A 16004-nucleotide genomic window follows, 5' to 3' on the forward strand; every position below is an offset into this window, starting at 1 on the left:
CTTCTCTGGAAAATTGTTTTTTTAAAGAACATCTATTTAGGAAATTTTTAGTGGAATTGAACTAATATTTTTATTTTTGTATTTGAAGTAGTGGAAGTAGATCGTTCAACCCTTAACTGGTGCAGTGAGAATTAAATAGCCGATAGAAATACATTTTTCATTTTCATGACTGAGTGTTGTACTTCTCACTATGTACTTACCTTTGATGTCTGTACGATGTAAGATTAGTCTTTGCTGATTAATTGTTCATTTCTTGCTTTCTTATCAACGATCTCACTTGTACCTTATCAGTCGAGGATTAATTTATTCTTAAATACGAAAAGATATTTGCTATATGTGTGGCGTGTCTTCTAGAATTTCTTTGAAGCTATTAACACACACGACGGTTAACTATCATGCTCGGTCAAATATCCCCTAGCACGAACTCATACTTGACGTATTTCAATTAACCTCATTGCCGTGGCTCGTTACGTCCACCGAATGTCAAACATGCTCGTCCATGTTACGGGGATCCATGGCGGCCGTGACATCGAACCTTCCACCAGCTGTTCGACGATTATTATTTCAGCCATTGTCGAGTATCGTTCAGATCCTACAACTGACTGTGCGAACCATATTTGAACATATGCTGAGAAGTAGTACTCCGACAATTCTACTGTCACTTATAAAAACTACTCGCACTCCTACTTTTATTATCCACGAAATTTTACGTTCTTATATTCGAGTGACTCATTATAAACTTTTAACCAATCTACCCAGGTTACAATTATAGCGGAAACCGAGAACGATTACATCACCGATCCCATAAAGATCGATACGACTTTAATTCCCCGCGGTTCACCGGTTTCAATCGCCGCATCCCGAGGGTGGATTTCAAAAATTCAGCGGACCGATCAAATCGCGGCTGCCACATTCGGTATCCCGGTTGGCGAAACGAGGTCCGCCGAGGCCACGATTTTCCCTTGAAACCTGGTAGGCCTATCGAGCGGCGGCAAACCACAATAATTCAAACGAGACGAGGCCGGAACGGTTACGAAAACCGCGGAACGAATTGTCTCAACGAGACACGATTTAGAACACCTCTACGGTGGCGCGTCGTCGTCGACGAAAAAGGGATGGGTTGGACAAAGAGGGTGGGTGAAGAAGATGGGTGAATGAATAAGAGAGGGTGGAGAAGAGAGAGAAAGGAAGCAGAAGAGGGAAACACGAAGTTGAAAGAGGAGGTTGTGGGTGGTTGGGTGGACCATGGGGTGCGGAAGGGCGACGGTGTGGGGGTAGAGGGTGGTCTAACCAAACTTAATTGAATCCCAGTCCGAATGTATAATATGTAGACTGCCTGCATAATGTCGTGAGCCAGCAGTGATTCTCAACGGGCCACGTGGCCGTTTCAACGTTAAGCGTCGCGACGCTGGCCTGGCCGCGACAAACACCGAATTTTGAGAACCATCCACGGAATTAGATATACAATAATGTAAGCAGAGCCCCGTTGCGGTGTAAGGGCTGATGGTAAGGTCATGTATATTCATACATCGGTCGACCCACCTCCGATTCTCTCGCCCAACCACCCCTACCAACGTAGCTACCACTACCACACTCATCACGACCACCTTCTCAGCCAGCTTTTCTATCTTACTCTATCTTGCTCTCCCTTGTGTTCCTCGAGCTCATGCTCCTCTTTCATCCTCGCTCACACCGTGCTGTACTCGCCTTCAACCGACCGCCCCCTCTTAACCGGCAAAGACCGAGAGCCAAACAACCACGCTGCGAATAGATTTACGTCACGTCCGCGCTGTTTACGACTGGCGAGCATTAAGATGTCTGTTGCGAAGAATATTCTGAACGTTGCCGATGAGCTGATTACAGGGCGCTCGCGTGTACCGGATAGTTGGCTCGTTCTTAGCTAGATGGTATATATACCGGACGCTATCAATAGTTGTTGCACGTCGTTTTAGGAATAATTGGTGTGCTATATTTGACAGGATTATATGATTAGAGTGAGTAAGATTAATCTTAAGGTGGTAGAATTTGTAATCTTGTTGGCTGATTAAGGTTTCGTTTGTCGTAAACAGTATCTTTGATTGTTAATTATTGATCAAATGCAGTTTCTATACAAAGAAGTATACCGTATACCGTGGCTACAGAAACTATTTGCATAGTATTGTATTTATTATAGCGTTTATTCATATCATTTAGTAGTATAGCTACAAAAATTTCATAGTATGAACGTGAAATGTGAAACTTGATAAGAAAATGATTCTTTAGACAGTAACGTGCAAATACTTTCTGCAGTCACTATGTGTCAAAAATTTCAAGAACTGGATAGATTAAAACATCAAATCCACTTCAAAATAGGATCGTAAAGTCTTCGATTACATTTATGAATTAAAAATGTAATAATTTTAGAAAATATCGCATACAGACTACGATAGTGGTTTTCCCGTTTAATTTGACAACGTAACGTTACATGATTGAATAATTTTTCATACCCGTTTCGTCTCCCGAATCATTTAAAATAATCGCATCCACTTTGCTGTAAACGGTGAAAACCGCGTTATTTAAAAGTTTCCTCTGGCTATGAGCAGCAAGTTCCGCCGAAACTTCGTTTTGATTCTGCCCAATCAGACGAGCAAACAGCGCTTCGCCGGAATTTATGCAGGACGTAATTACACGCAGCCAAGAGAAGGAAAGATACAGTTCGGTGCATTATCGCGAGGTCTCGGGGATTTCTTACAATTTCTCGAACGCGGCGTGTCCGAATAGTCGTTAGAACGCATTTCCTCGGAAACGATATCTGGATATAATGAAGGATCCATTTACAAGTAAGATTCGCCCCGGCGACTTCATTACCCCACGATTTCACCACGAACACCCCGCGGCATTCGTAATGAGCGATGGTCATTCATTTTAATATCCATTAAATGCAAATACCACCGGGCACAAACGTTTACTCCTATTTCGAATTATTTCGCTGACTCGCCGTAATTAAGCTTTTCGAAGGGACTCGGGGAAACATTACCTACGGAGGAGTCGTTACCGGTAACGATGCCCCTCTACTTCTCGTCTTTCTCTTTCTTTCGTTCTACGTATCGTTTCCTATACAAAAAGTACCCGAACGCTTGGCACAGAATCCTTTTATGAATATATTACGTGTATTACAAGAAAAGTTTTGAAATTTCTTTAGTATCGTAATAAAGCACATGATTATATTCGTAAAATTTGTAACCAATCTAAATACATAGAGTACATAGAAAATACAAGACATTTATTGCAAATGTATACTTGATGAATAACTAATATACAGCATAAACATACAATTAATGCCAGTTGGTTTCGCTAAATTTGTGGCTTATTAATGTAGTGAATAATTGATTGTTCAAATACTTTGACGATCCTTGCAAAATGTATACATCCAATAAATATTGTATGTAACTTCTATATGTATTTTGAAATCCGTTCCACTAGAGTTATGATAGTCCTGTCTCGATATAGTGAAATTTCAAAATAGTTTGTATAATATATATGCATATATAAAAAGTTGCTAGGAATGTTCTGATTCTTTCGTAACCCACTGTACAATGTATGTATAATGACACGGAAGTATTCAAACAGTTCACGAAACGAAGAATTACAAATATGTGAAAATTGAATTGTTTACGATTTCAAAAGTAATTTTCAAACAACACTTTTGTACATAAATTTTCTTTATCGCTTGGTTTAGAATCATACTATAAATGTGGCACAATTTTTCAACACCCTATATATTACCACCTAGTAACATCATTCACCGTGACGATTTTCATGCGCGATAACTGGAAATTAAAGTTTAATACACAGAACGGTGGAGGAGGATGAACTTGAAAAAAAAAAGAAGAAAAGAAGCGATCGTCTTATCGTCTTGCCTCGGTTTAAAATATTCATAAATTCCCGCGTTAATGACGCCGGTTTTATAATCATTTTAATAGAATCGTATTACTCGTGCCTAAGGTTGACATAAAGTTCGCCTCGCGATTTCCATACTGCTTCCTAGGGAAACGGTATTGTCCCCGCTGGATTTTACGAATTGTAATTAAAGTAAGGTTGTAATTGCCGCAGAGAAAGGAAAGAGAATGTCTGTTTACGAATGTGGCATTCGATTTTGCGAAATTGCAAAATATATCGTCGCGAGCAATCTCGAGCTCTGAATTTGATGATCATAAAATTCTAGTGATCTATTTTATTATTAGAGAACATAAATTTAAATGTTAAAATTGTATTTAAATGATAGCCTGCATCTACTGGAGGAATGACACGCGTAGACAGAATTTTTCCGGAAATTGGTTTGGAATAAAAAGTTGGCAACCATATGGCAATTTCTTCTCTTTTACGGTTTAAATAATAGATGTGTCATTTTTCGAGCGAATAAAAGAATCAAAGAAACCAATTTCTAAATTCACTACGCTATCTCTATATGATCAAACTTCTTTTTATTCAGAACGTTTTAAGAATACCGATCGTCATGAGATTAGTTATAACATACGTTTTAATACACTTTTTATAACACTTTGTGAACATATCATCTATTTTGCCTTAATTGATCGGAACCCTTTTCAACTGTCATATCAAAAATGGCATCAAAATCAGGAAACTGACAAAAATTATTTATTATTGCCTTCTTGTATAATTTTCATACTTTAAGACGAAGAAAGATTTTAGAACTTTTATCTTTACTTCGCCACATCGTAAAATCGTAAAATAGTATACCTTCTTTTCGTACATATATGCATGTTTATATGTATAATGCTATGCACGCACTGCATGTTCTTTTAAAATATTTTACGCCATTCTTAAAACTTTACACTGCATATTATTAGTATTTCAATGACATATACATTCACCCTACCAATTCACAATTCAAAACATAATAAAATATACAATGATCAAGTTAATTAGTACATAAATACGTAGGATATTAAATAATACGATATATTCTATAGCCATTGTAAAAATCTGAAAACAATAAGAAAAGAGTACTGAAATCAAAAATATTAAAAAAGTGCCAAAGATAAAATGATCGAGAATTTAATAAAATTCATTGAAAGGGTACCCCGGGAAGTTGGAGATAAAAAGTAATTAAAGCGTTGAAAGAGGTGATAGATAACCAGTCAAAAAGTGCAGGCTGGAATTTCAAATTTCCAAGTTGAAGGTACACGGTAGATTGACACATTGAAACGTGACGAGGGTGGCACAGTTGCCCGAGCCTGATGCACCGAATGGGCTGTATTAGAATGCAGTGGCGTGTGGTAAGGGTAGATTTTTCGGGGATCGCGTGTGTTACAAGAGTAAGACGCGAGCCGCGGATGCTCGAGACACAAGCCACCGTCGGTCGTTATACACTCAACATTCTGCAATCTACCCTTTCTATCGGCCCTAATTTATGTTGAGTAAGGTAGCAGCAGTAACCCACCCTCGACTTGCTTCGCCTAGGAAGCCTCGGTAATGTTTCAAGTGGCTTGTCTGTTGTTAATTTAACCCGGTGGAGGCCTTGATGGGGGTCTGTCTACCCGCTGCCATGCTCTGCTCGTTGCGATAAATCGGTCATTATCCCGATACCTGGTTGTACCTCGACCAAAAGAGAGAAGACTGCCCCTCTTAACCTTCGTCTTATTTTTCTTTTCCTTTCCTTTTTCTTTTACTTTTTGATTTGTAGTTGATACAGAGTATAAAGGGGGTGGAACTTTGAGTTTTCGCAGCAGAGTGTTCGTTTTCTCGGGGTTACGCGATTACCATAACCGGATCGGACGTTGCTGATAAGCGACAATTCTGGCCAGATAGCGGTGCAGATTAGGGGGAATTCTCGAGTGAAAATTACGGATTCTCGGTGGTCTCGTGGTATCCAGTTTTCGGAACGTTTCGCGTTGATAATGTTCCACTATCTTCGAATAAATTTCGTTACTATCTGTATCTTTTTTCAATATTCCGATACTTGTACTATTGTTGTCTCCAATGCCTTTTCTATTCTTTCTTTTTATCTAACTGTGTGATATTATAGCAAGATACTCTGTATTCCTTAATCATATTTGTTTTGGCTTTTAAGAGATAGTAGTTATTTGTTACGTATATTTTCTGGTAATCTTCTGACATAGAAGAAGCGAGACTATTCAGCAGCAAATCTGAACTTGTTTGAAGTGAATGTAATCCTAATACAATTCACGTCTCTCTTAAGTTATGCATGAAGTTCTCTACTATCTTCCAAGATATTTTGGAGACATTATTATTTCATAAATGAAAAGAATCCGTAATTACAATTTTGTATGAAAAAGAAGATTTAGAAAGTTGTATTTAACAATTTCAAACTATAATTTATTTATTTCAAAAGCAAATGACAAGATATTCAAACAAATTCATTCTAACTAATCAGTACAAATTACCAAACTTATGTTTACGTCTTGACCGTATAGTTTCTCAATATGTACAACGTTAACATAATTGCATAGCTGTAGTACCTGTAATATAGCGAATTCCTTAAAGTTAAAGACTTCTCAAAAAATCTATAAAAAATTTCTTACTTCTTCTAATCGAAAGTAGTGACACGATGATTTCACCCTTTGATCTAGACCATCGACATCGTAATTCTCAGCGGAGCAAATCGCGCGTTACACTAGTGAACACAACGGTCGTAAACATATACGGAGGAGGGCGAACCCTTTTCCGCGTATCCTGTGCACCCTTTCGCGCCGGGCCAGGCCGACTCGGCTGGAACATTAATATCGCGAAATGAAGCTCATTTGCATATAAATAAGGCGGTGGTGGGGCATGGTGGCGCGGCGAGGGAGAGAAACCAGGATGAACCACCCTTTCCCTCCTTTTACCCCTCTCTTCCCTCCTTCTCGTAGCCTCCTCTGTCTCTGTCGATCTCACTTTCTCTTACGAGAAACCCCACCCTGGACTAATTACACTTACAGACAAAGCAGCCTTGTGCCGAGGGTTCGGTCGATTCTCCCTCTTTCTTTCTCTCGTTTGTCCATCTTCCTCCAGCTCTCTCCGTCTCTGCTTAGCCCCTTTTCATTCCTGTCCTTCTCACACGTGCTCCCTCTTCTCCCTCTTTCTCTCTGTCCTCCTCATCCCAACTGCCCGATAACAACGATTCGCAATGACCACGTGATAATTGCAACCCCCGTGGAGCACGTCCCCGTTAGGATACCCCGGTCGTCGAGGAAATTCATCGTTTCCTCGCACCGCTTCGCTCTGGATGGCCACGGATAATCCTTAATCCCGATCAATGGAGTACTTGTGACGTGGTACGCGGTGAGTTAAAAGTGTCTTGGTGGGTCTGTTACGTCGTGATACGGACTTTGTTAATGGGCTTTTCTTCTCGTTTCTTTTCCTTTTCCTTTTTTTTTTTTTTTTTTTTGTTCTTCCACCACTCTTCCTTTCTCTTTGCCCCTTAGTGGTAAGGTTTCTAATGAGGCGCGCGGTTTATTTGCTTATTCCTGTGTTCCGCATTCGTTGTATCTTCGCCATTGAATGTCTGTACGTTCAGAGGGATCGGCATGGATAGATAGGTTACAAAATTTGTTTTTGTAAACTATGTTGCTTATGTAGTAGCTTACAAAATAATTTTTGTCTTTTCTCTTGTATATTTATTGATCCTCAAAAGAATCCATCTAGATTTCTTTAAAATTAATATTTTAATTTTATACACTTATTTTATAATTGTTACAATCCCACTGATCATCGTCTCGATTTCTTCAGAATCATCTGATACCAAGATCAAGATTCTGCTTTGCTAATATACATGTTATTTCAATACCTCGCTTAAAGATATTACAATCCTGCAACAACCATTCTTAATTATTCCTATCTCCGACATTCGTCACAACGTTAAATAACAAGAATCCTTTCAGTAACCTCAAGTCGAGCAAACTGGAGGCTCGTGCACGATATCCGAGCGGAAAGCAGTAATCCCCGCGTGTAACGAGCAGGGTTAGCTCGCGAAAGCCTTTTAGAGCAAAAAAAAAAAAAGGAAACATCGCAGCAAACGACGAAGAAAAAGAGCCGCGAAACGAGAAAGAGAGGTAGACAAAAGGGAGAATCGATCGTAACGAAAGATTGGCGAGAATATAAGCGTACGTGGGAAAGCCGGTGCCGCGGGGGCCGTTGTATAGAGAAAGAAACATAAAAACGCGTATTACCGATTCCGGAATACGGCCATTAGTCTGAAGTCAGCGCGGCTATCGTTTATTAAGCGCAAACAGATATTAATGTATTTTTACACGCCGTGCCGCCGTTTTCGTTGCGCCGACGCCACGAACCGCCGCCGCCGCCGCCGCCACCGCGGACGCCGACGCCACCGACGCCGCCAGGCACCGCTGGCGCGGTCCGCGGGGTCGAAGCCAAATCCAATTACTTTTATTCGGGCGAAATGAGTGCAGCTAAGTCATTAATACTAATCAATGGCGCTGGGACCTGATCTCCCGTTCTCTTTCTCTCCCACGCACACGCTCCCACCCTTTCCATACGATCTTTCTCTCGTACTCTTTCTCTATCACGTCCCCCTATGTCTCTGTATATGCGTTACCGGTCGCTCGCGCGTTCCACACGAATTACCCATAACTCAAATGCCTCGAAATGACTTTATTGCAAAAAACTTGCGCTTTTGCGCGGCCGCGAGCCGCTTCTCTCGTCGTATCCGCATTGTTAAAGGCTCCCGTGCCGATAAGTAATGTTTATTGTTGCATTTCCAACGACCGTGTATCCCAATCCTGTGCCACCCTCTTTTTTCCACCCCACCACTGAACCAGCTCGCAACGCCGCCCTTTTTCTGCTCGCGTTTTTTTTTTGCACCACGTTACTCTGTATATATGTGTGACTGTTCGATACATATATGCATGTATGGATAGACACACGCGTGTCCACGTACACCCCCGTCTACCCTCTGATCCGATCTGGGTGGTGGTCCCTCTCTTCCCGTCTCTACGCTTCTCTCTCTGTCTGTCGAGCGGAGAACGTTGCAGCACGGTTTTTCGCATTAGCGAGATGGCCCGTGAGGGCCGGCTAACGATTTTTTACTGCTCGAACCGACCAACGAACGATCCTTCCCGCGAAATTTAAAGCGTTATTATTTCGTTCGGTCGGGCATTGTCGCTGATGGTCGCTGTTCCGATTGCTCTGGACGCCGGTGCGCGCGTCACAGGAATGAGAGAGGGAGAGGCGAGGGTGGCTCGTGTAAATCGGGCTGCTTTCCAGCCGTTTCAAAGGTGTGAAAGGTCGCGGATTAGTTTCTTTGTATCGGGGAATGGGACTTTTTTGTCGAACCGTCCCGAGAATTTATGTCTCGCCGTGGATCCCCGGCCATGCCGACGAGAATGTTTCCTCTCCCCCCTAGGTTCGATTTATTGGAGTTGCAATAACTCGAAAATTTCAGTTTATTTTACCGGCGGGGCCTCCAACTTCCATGTTCCTACCCTAGCTGCATGGGGGACGCGTTGCTCTCCAGAAATTTGTATTTGTAACCCTTGTGTGTTTTAGCATTGTTCCAAGCTTGTTACTGACGTTTTTAAATCTCCCGGAAATTAGAGTTTTCTGTCTAAAATTTTTGTGGAAAATCAGTTCGTGAGATTTTACAATTTGTAGGATTTTTGGTCCTTTGTGGAAACTTTGAAATCCGGAACTTTGTGAAAAATTTGAGTTCTTTGAAGCAAATTTTTGTAGTCAACTTATCAATGAAGTTTGTAGCAAAATTGGTAGGTTTTCTAAAGTATTTGAAGGTTTTTTGAACACCCTATCAGTGAAGTTTTACTATATTGTAAAAAAGTTGGCTAGCTTTCCGAAGCAAATTTTTGTTGTTAACTTACTCACCACCGAAGTTTCGGAACTTTGTAAAAACTTGGAAACTTGTGCGAAATAAATTTCTCTGAACCAAATTTCCGTAATATATAACATTACAATATTCAAAACTTCGTAAAAAGTTGATCAATTTTCTGAAGCAAGTTTTCGTGCAAGCAGAACACGCACCCGATACAAATTAATATCCAATTTTATTCTCTCTATACCGCTACTACTCTTAAAAATTAATAATTATTTTATACTACCTTGGAAATTCTCTTCGTATTTTAATTTTACATTTCTCTTTAACGAAATCTGATAATGGTAGATACACAAACCCCGGCGGGAAGTGAATGGCCAGGTCTATAATGATAATTGAAGTTGATGCAATTGTGGGTATTTGGTAAATCCATTTTCGGAATGCGAAGAACTTTTTTATCCTGATAATATTTATATATTTAGGACACTCGAAATTCGAGGAGTTTACTCAGAGGTAATTAGAACGGAGAGGACAAACTTGTTAACGGAATTGAGAGACAGCTACCAAAATATGGGAATGAATGGACAACAATTAGAAACAGTAACGAAGTCAATGAGAGGCAGTTACGAATTATGCACACGAGAAATCGGCTGCCGCTCCACGAATTTTTCCAAATGATTTGTTTGTTGTTCCAGTGGAGAGTCGAGTGCGTGTTACATTAATTTCCGGCAGCGCGGTTAAAATATTTGTTAAATAATTGGCAGAGTAAAATATATCTATTCTTCGCGAAGAAAAACATAACAATCTTTTAAATGCATTCTTCCGATCACATTCAACCAATATTTTATTTTCTTAACGCTAAAAAATACTTCAAGTTTGAACAAAATATAAGAGAATTCTTGTTGGTATGCATGATCTTTCGTTTCAATTTCATGTTAGGCATCTTCTTACGACATTATAAATCTTACGTACTTACTAAAATAATGAGCAAGATTGAAATATAAATATTCTTGCATCTCCTTAAACTTGCACTTGATAAAATTAAACAATCATTAGTAGGAATACCATTTAACTTGACTATCAGTTTTATTGAAAAACGTATGCATAATTTAAAGTTTATAATATGCATAAAAAGTTGAGTCTTATTAAAAATAAATACTATTCCAGGATTCTTAAATGTATTCAGAAGTAAATCTGGTTTTTATGTATTAGCATCGAATTATAGATATTTCTTAATAGGTCGTGAATAATTAAGAAGCGTGTTTAACACGGGGTTGAGATAATCTAACTTATCAGTTAAGGTTTGAACAAACCGCAGTGTCGTAGATACATTGGTTAAAATTCATTTCATGCATACTAAAATTTTTCCTTTCGTTGTATAAATTTACATTTAAATGCAAAGCGACCGCGTACCTATGTTTACATGAATTTTCTTCTTACTTCAAGTACCTGTGCATACTCTCGATCCGCATCCCCTATAATCAGCATGCTTATTACCCCAAAAAGATGACACGTGATTTAAAAAGATATGTACATAGATCACTCTTTCGCTATAAAAAATACTTATACCTCTACAATACGATCGATATTTATCTCCAACCTTGAGGGAAAAATGAAATATAATAACATGTTGATCAAAGCATGCAAATGGGATTTATATTTCTCATAGTAAAACCGTTGAAGAAATTATAAAGGCACGAATACAGGAAGAAAAGCAACGTTTGTGTGCTTCTGTCGAGCAAGGGCGGTCGAACGGCTGATTAATTTATGCGAAATGTCTAAACCCCGTAAACATACGTTTCTACGGCTTACTATATATCGGAGTGCACTTTTACAAGCAAAATGGCCGGGCCTGTACATTCAACTAATCCCCTTCGCCTCGTCCATTTAATATGGGGGTGGCCATAGCCGTTTACGAATTTGCGTACAAAAAAAATTGAACTACCGCCGTTGCTCCTGCGCCTCCTATTTTCGTTCGTTACCTATCGACCGGGCTTTATCTATTTTTTATGCAATGAAATGCCCCGATACCAATGGCGATGCGGCCGCGAGCGCCGCTCTCCATTGTACGACTTTGACGAAAATTCGAAATTACAGCGCCACGGAAAAGGGATATTCACCCCTTTTATATAGAAAAATGGCAGTGAGAGCATTCGAATCGTTTGATAACTTCCACCATTCGCGGGATTCCGGATCGTTATATATTTCTTTTTTTCACCTAATCCTGTCACTTGTACCAGTGAAAATCTTCATTCCCCGATTTCACGTTTAAAACTTTGATCGTCTAAAGACCTGTTTCATCATTCAGGTAACTGGCCACACGAACTGAAGACAAACGAATTTTAAACCTCTAAAAAGATCCGTGTATTTAAATCCCCTGACTTAAAATTCCCTCGCAAAATAATTTTATCACTGGTTGAAAATCGCCGTAAACGTCGTCTGTCTGATATCTAGTCATGTTTATCTGGTTGACCGTGAGTCCGAGAGAGACGCTTCGGTCGAATTTATTCATGGATCGTGTCACCCCGGGGAGAGAGTCCTTTTTCGCGAATTAGCCGGGTGTCGAAGCTCTAACACGCTTAATCTGTATCCAACTATGGCGATACACGTTCCGGCATATTTCCATGCCATTATGCAAAGAGGCCGCGCGCCGGGTAACATTACTTCGTACAACCACCAACCATCGACACACGATGAAAGAGAGAAGAAACGAGGGTGGAAAGCATCGAGGCTCGTGCGTACTCCATCGATTTATTATAATTTAGATTGTCTTTCTAAGAAGCCGACTGTACGTGCGATGTACATATATATACACAGGACGCGCCTTAATGCGCTGCCGTTCGTTAATTATTCCTCCGGCATCCCGTAAATATGCATGAATTATATATCGCACGGCACGAACGAGCCGGGGATACGGGGACGAATGATTAATACACGCCAGTTTCTCTCTTTTCTTTATCTTTTTGATCCCTTTACCCCGTTCAACCCTCGTTCGATTCATATTTCTCCAGAGAGAATAGGCAAATATTGCTGAGTGATAGATTTGAAGGTTCTATCGAAATTGATATTCTTTAGAGCTAAATTGGACGTTGAACCCTCAGCCACGAGTGATTTTCATATTTTTCTGTTCAGAGTTGACAAAATTTATATCTTGTCTTGGTTAATCATAAGGAGAGTCTTAATGCAATAATATATAAAAAAAAAAAAAAAGAAAAAGGTACATGACGCGATAATAGCGATGGCTGGGCCGGAATTAACAGAATAAATAGATATACTTATTGATGGAATAAATAAATGGATTAAATTTCTGTAGATAGAGTTTCCCACAACTCCACGCTTTTTCTGTAATGAATAATTGTAATGTAGCTGTCTCACAAAGCAAAATAAGGAGAAGTCTATCCTGAACGCGAAACGCGTCAAAGACACGTATAAAGAACACGAAAATAAAGTTACCAGTCGTTAGTGCAAAGTGTCGCCTGTAATATATCGTATCGGTAATATGTTAGGATGAAAACAGAGGCGAATGCACAGGTAATGCAAAATCCGGTAGGGAATAATTGCAACAAATTCCAATCTTCACCCTTCGTGCATTGAAACGTGGGTATTCGCGAGATTGTACATTCGCCGGTGGTATTTTAAGAAAATTGACAATCCGTACCGAGCCTTTGTGCAGCTTTGTAATCGTACAGGGGCAGCGGTATAAAAAATATTCACCGGCTTGATTGCCAATATATCGTTGTACGGCGCTGATTGAACCAACCCCCAGTGGTGGTAGTGCCTATATCGCGTCTCGTCGGCTTGTTAATTTGGAATATCGTCAGGTGCACAATAGAAAAATTTCGCAACGCGAATTATTTATGTTTATATAATATCTCGTCGATTTGTAATACACGTACACGTGTACTCACACAGAGAATGAGAAAACGGTAGTATGTGTCGCAATGTGCAATTTTTCTACGTTGGTCGTTTTCTGTTTCCTACATTCTCTCTCTCTCTCTCTCTCTCTCTCTCACTCACTCACTCACTCACTCACTCACTCACTCACTCACTCACTCACTCATTTACTCACTCACTCATTCATTCATTCGTTCACTCACTTTCTCTCTCTGTTGGACACGCGCGCGAAAATCGTATTATCGCGGGAGAATTTCGTTAACGAGCTTCATTTCGCGAAAGAATCGTCGCGCTCACAAAGAATCGTTGGTGGATACATCGCGGGAAATATTATAAACTCGCGAGTTCGATTCGAGAAATCGGCAAACCTTTGTCGCGTTTCGCACGTTCAACACACGGGACACAAAGTGTATATCGGACGAACGGTCGACTTCGTCTCGCTGATTTTTCTCTTCGTCGATGATTCGTCGCCCGCGTACGGGTTTCATTGTTCCCTTTTTTTTCACCGTCAGCCCTGCCTCCAACCCCCTTATACCCTATCGAACGGCGTGTGTGTCTACCACCATTATTTCGTAGCGAAGCATTTTAACGTCGGCCAGTTGGACCGTGAATGATTATTAATCAATTTTCAGCGTTAAACGTGCCGCCGCAATAAAAAGCGTGGTACGTTAACGAACCACGCGCGTATAATTGAGCATTTTGGTGAGAATGATTGCGAGCCCGTGCTAAAACCTTTGCGTACCCGTTCGATTGATTTCGGCTAGCAAGGAGAGAAAAAAAAATCAGACACGGTGCAAAGGGATGATGAAAAGGTAAAATGAACGACTTGCCCGTCCTCGATTTTTTAACTTTTAGTTTTTTAATGGCTGGGAAGGCACGTCACCACACGACGGTGATGTATGCAATCGATTACAATGTCGGATTAATGTTTGGCAATAAGTTTCTTTGGGGCTGGAAATTTAATTGAACAGTAAGAGAATTTCTAAATATTTTTTTTTTATTTATTATAAATATATATTATATACAGTTTATTATATATATCATGTTTAAATGTAATTACAGTACAAGATAATTTTTCTAGAGTCTCTAATGAAAAAATCTTTAAAATTTCCTAAATGTATGAATTTTATTTTTATTTTTCTAGAGGTAAATTATATCATGTGTATCTTTTTAACCCTACTGTGATCTAATTTTTATGTCCGAATCTCACTCATATCTCAACAAACAAAAAGCCTTAATGTTTTGAAAATATCTTTTTTATATTTTCCATAAATTCACGAAATACTTTAACGATAGAGAAACATGGGATTTGTTTTTGCACTGTGTTATTCCGCAATTGCCAATACACAATATTTTTCTCTAAAACTAATTAAACACAAAAATGTCAATCACTGTTCAATCGAAAACTTCAATTTCAATAATTAAAATTAAGTGCATTTACTTTTTCTATATTGACGGTAAACGATAAAAAATTGACGCGAAAGGAAAAAATAAAAGTATACATCATATTCTTGCATTCGAAAGTTGCTCCTAGTATGTCAAGCTGCTTACGCAACAGGAATTAATTATATCAGCAGAATGCGGGGGGATCGATAATTTAAAAAGTTGGACGTATTCCTGGATACTCGGCGAGCGTCATCGAAAGTTGGGACGTTTATCGAATCCCCTTGGGGTAGGTTGGGTCCGGCGATCGCGTCCACGTTGTCCTTAAGCAGGTAGAAAGTTGAAAGTTTGTCGGGGCTTACCTGACCTTCGTAAAATAATCAGACACAGTATCAAGCGAACTCTCTTCAAATAACGTTGCTACTTCAACCCCTCTCCAAGTTTTATCGGCACGATAATTGTACTACTAGTTTACGTTCAACCTCCTTACTACGTACTACTAGAAATTATAATCGTAAAGCAGCTAGCGAGCTATTGAATCGGATGCCATTGAAACACTTCTCATTCTACTTCTAACTCTTTAACATTAGGACTTGCAGAATAATTAATATGACGAAATCATAGTTTTGATAACAATTTTATATATTTGTTACGATGCATTTTTTTATATTTGAATGACGTTGATAAAGTAAATAGATGAAAGCTTATTTTTTTCCTGTCACTATGTATTTCATCATATACCTCTCATGTTAGTTTCTTTGATACGAATTTTACAGTTTAATCACCAATATTTTTATATTTCGTTATTACATTGATGATCGTGATTCAAATCATTTTTGTCGATCCATTCGTATCCTGTTAATTCTAACGTTAACAGTTTACCCTGTCTCACAGTATCATTGAGACAGAGCATACGAATTTTTGTCATTGAACTACGATCATC

The 16004-nt window shown here is 39.5% G+C and overlaps 1 protein-coding gene across 3 annotated transcripts in view; it reads left to right on the top strand.

The window, feature by feature from the left end:
• The window catches only part of LOC100643587 (POU domain, class 6, transcription factor 1), a 210939-nt gene that overhangs the window by 168564 nt on the left and 26371 nt on the right, over positions 1 to 16004 (top strand). The gene's annotated exons all lie outside the window — the stretch shown is intronic.

The sequence above is a fragment of the Bombus terrestris genome, chromosome 13 (assembly GCF_910591885.1).
Source record: "Bombus terrestris chromosome 13, iyBomTerr1.2, whole genome shotgun sequence".
Classification (NCBI taxonomy): Eukaryota; Metazoa; Arthropoda; class Insecta; order Hymenoptera; family Apidae; genus Bombus; species Bombus terrestris.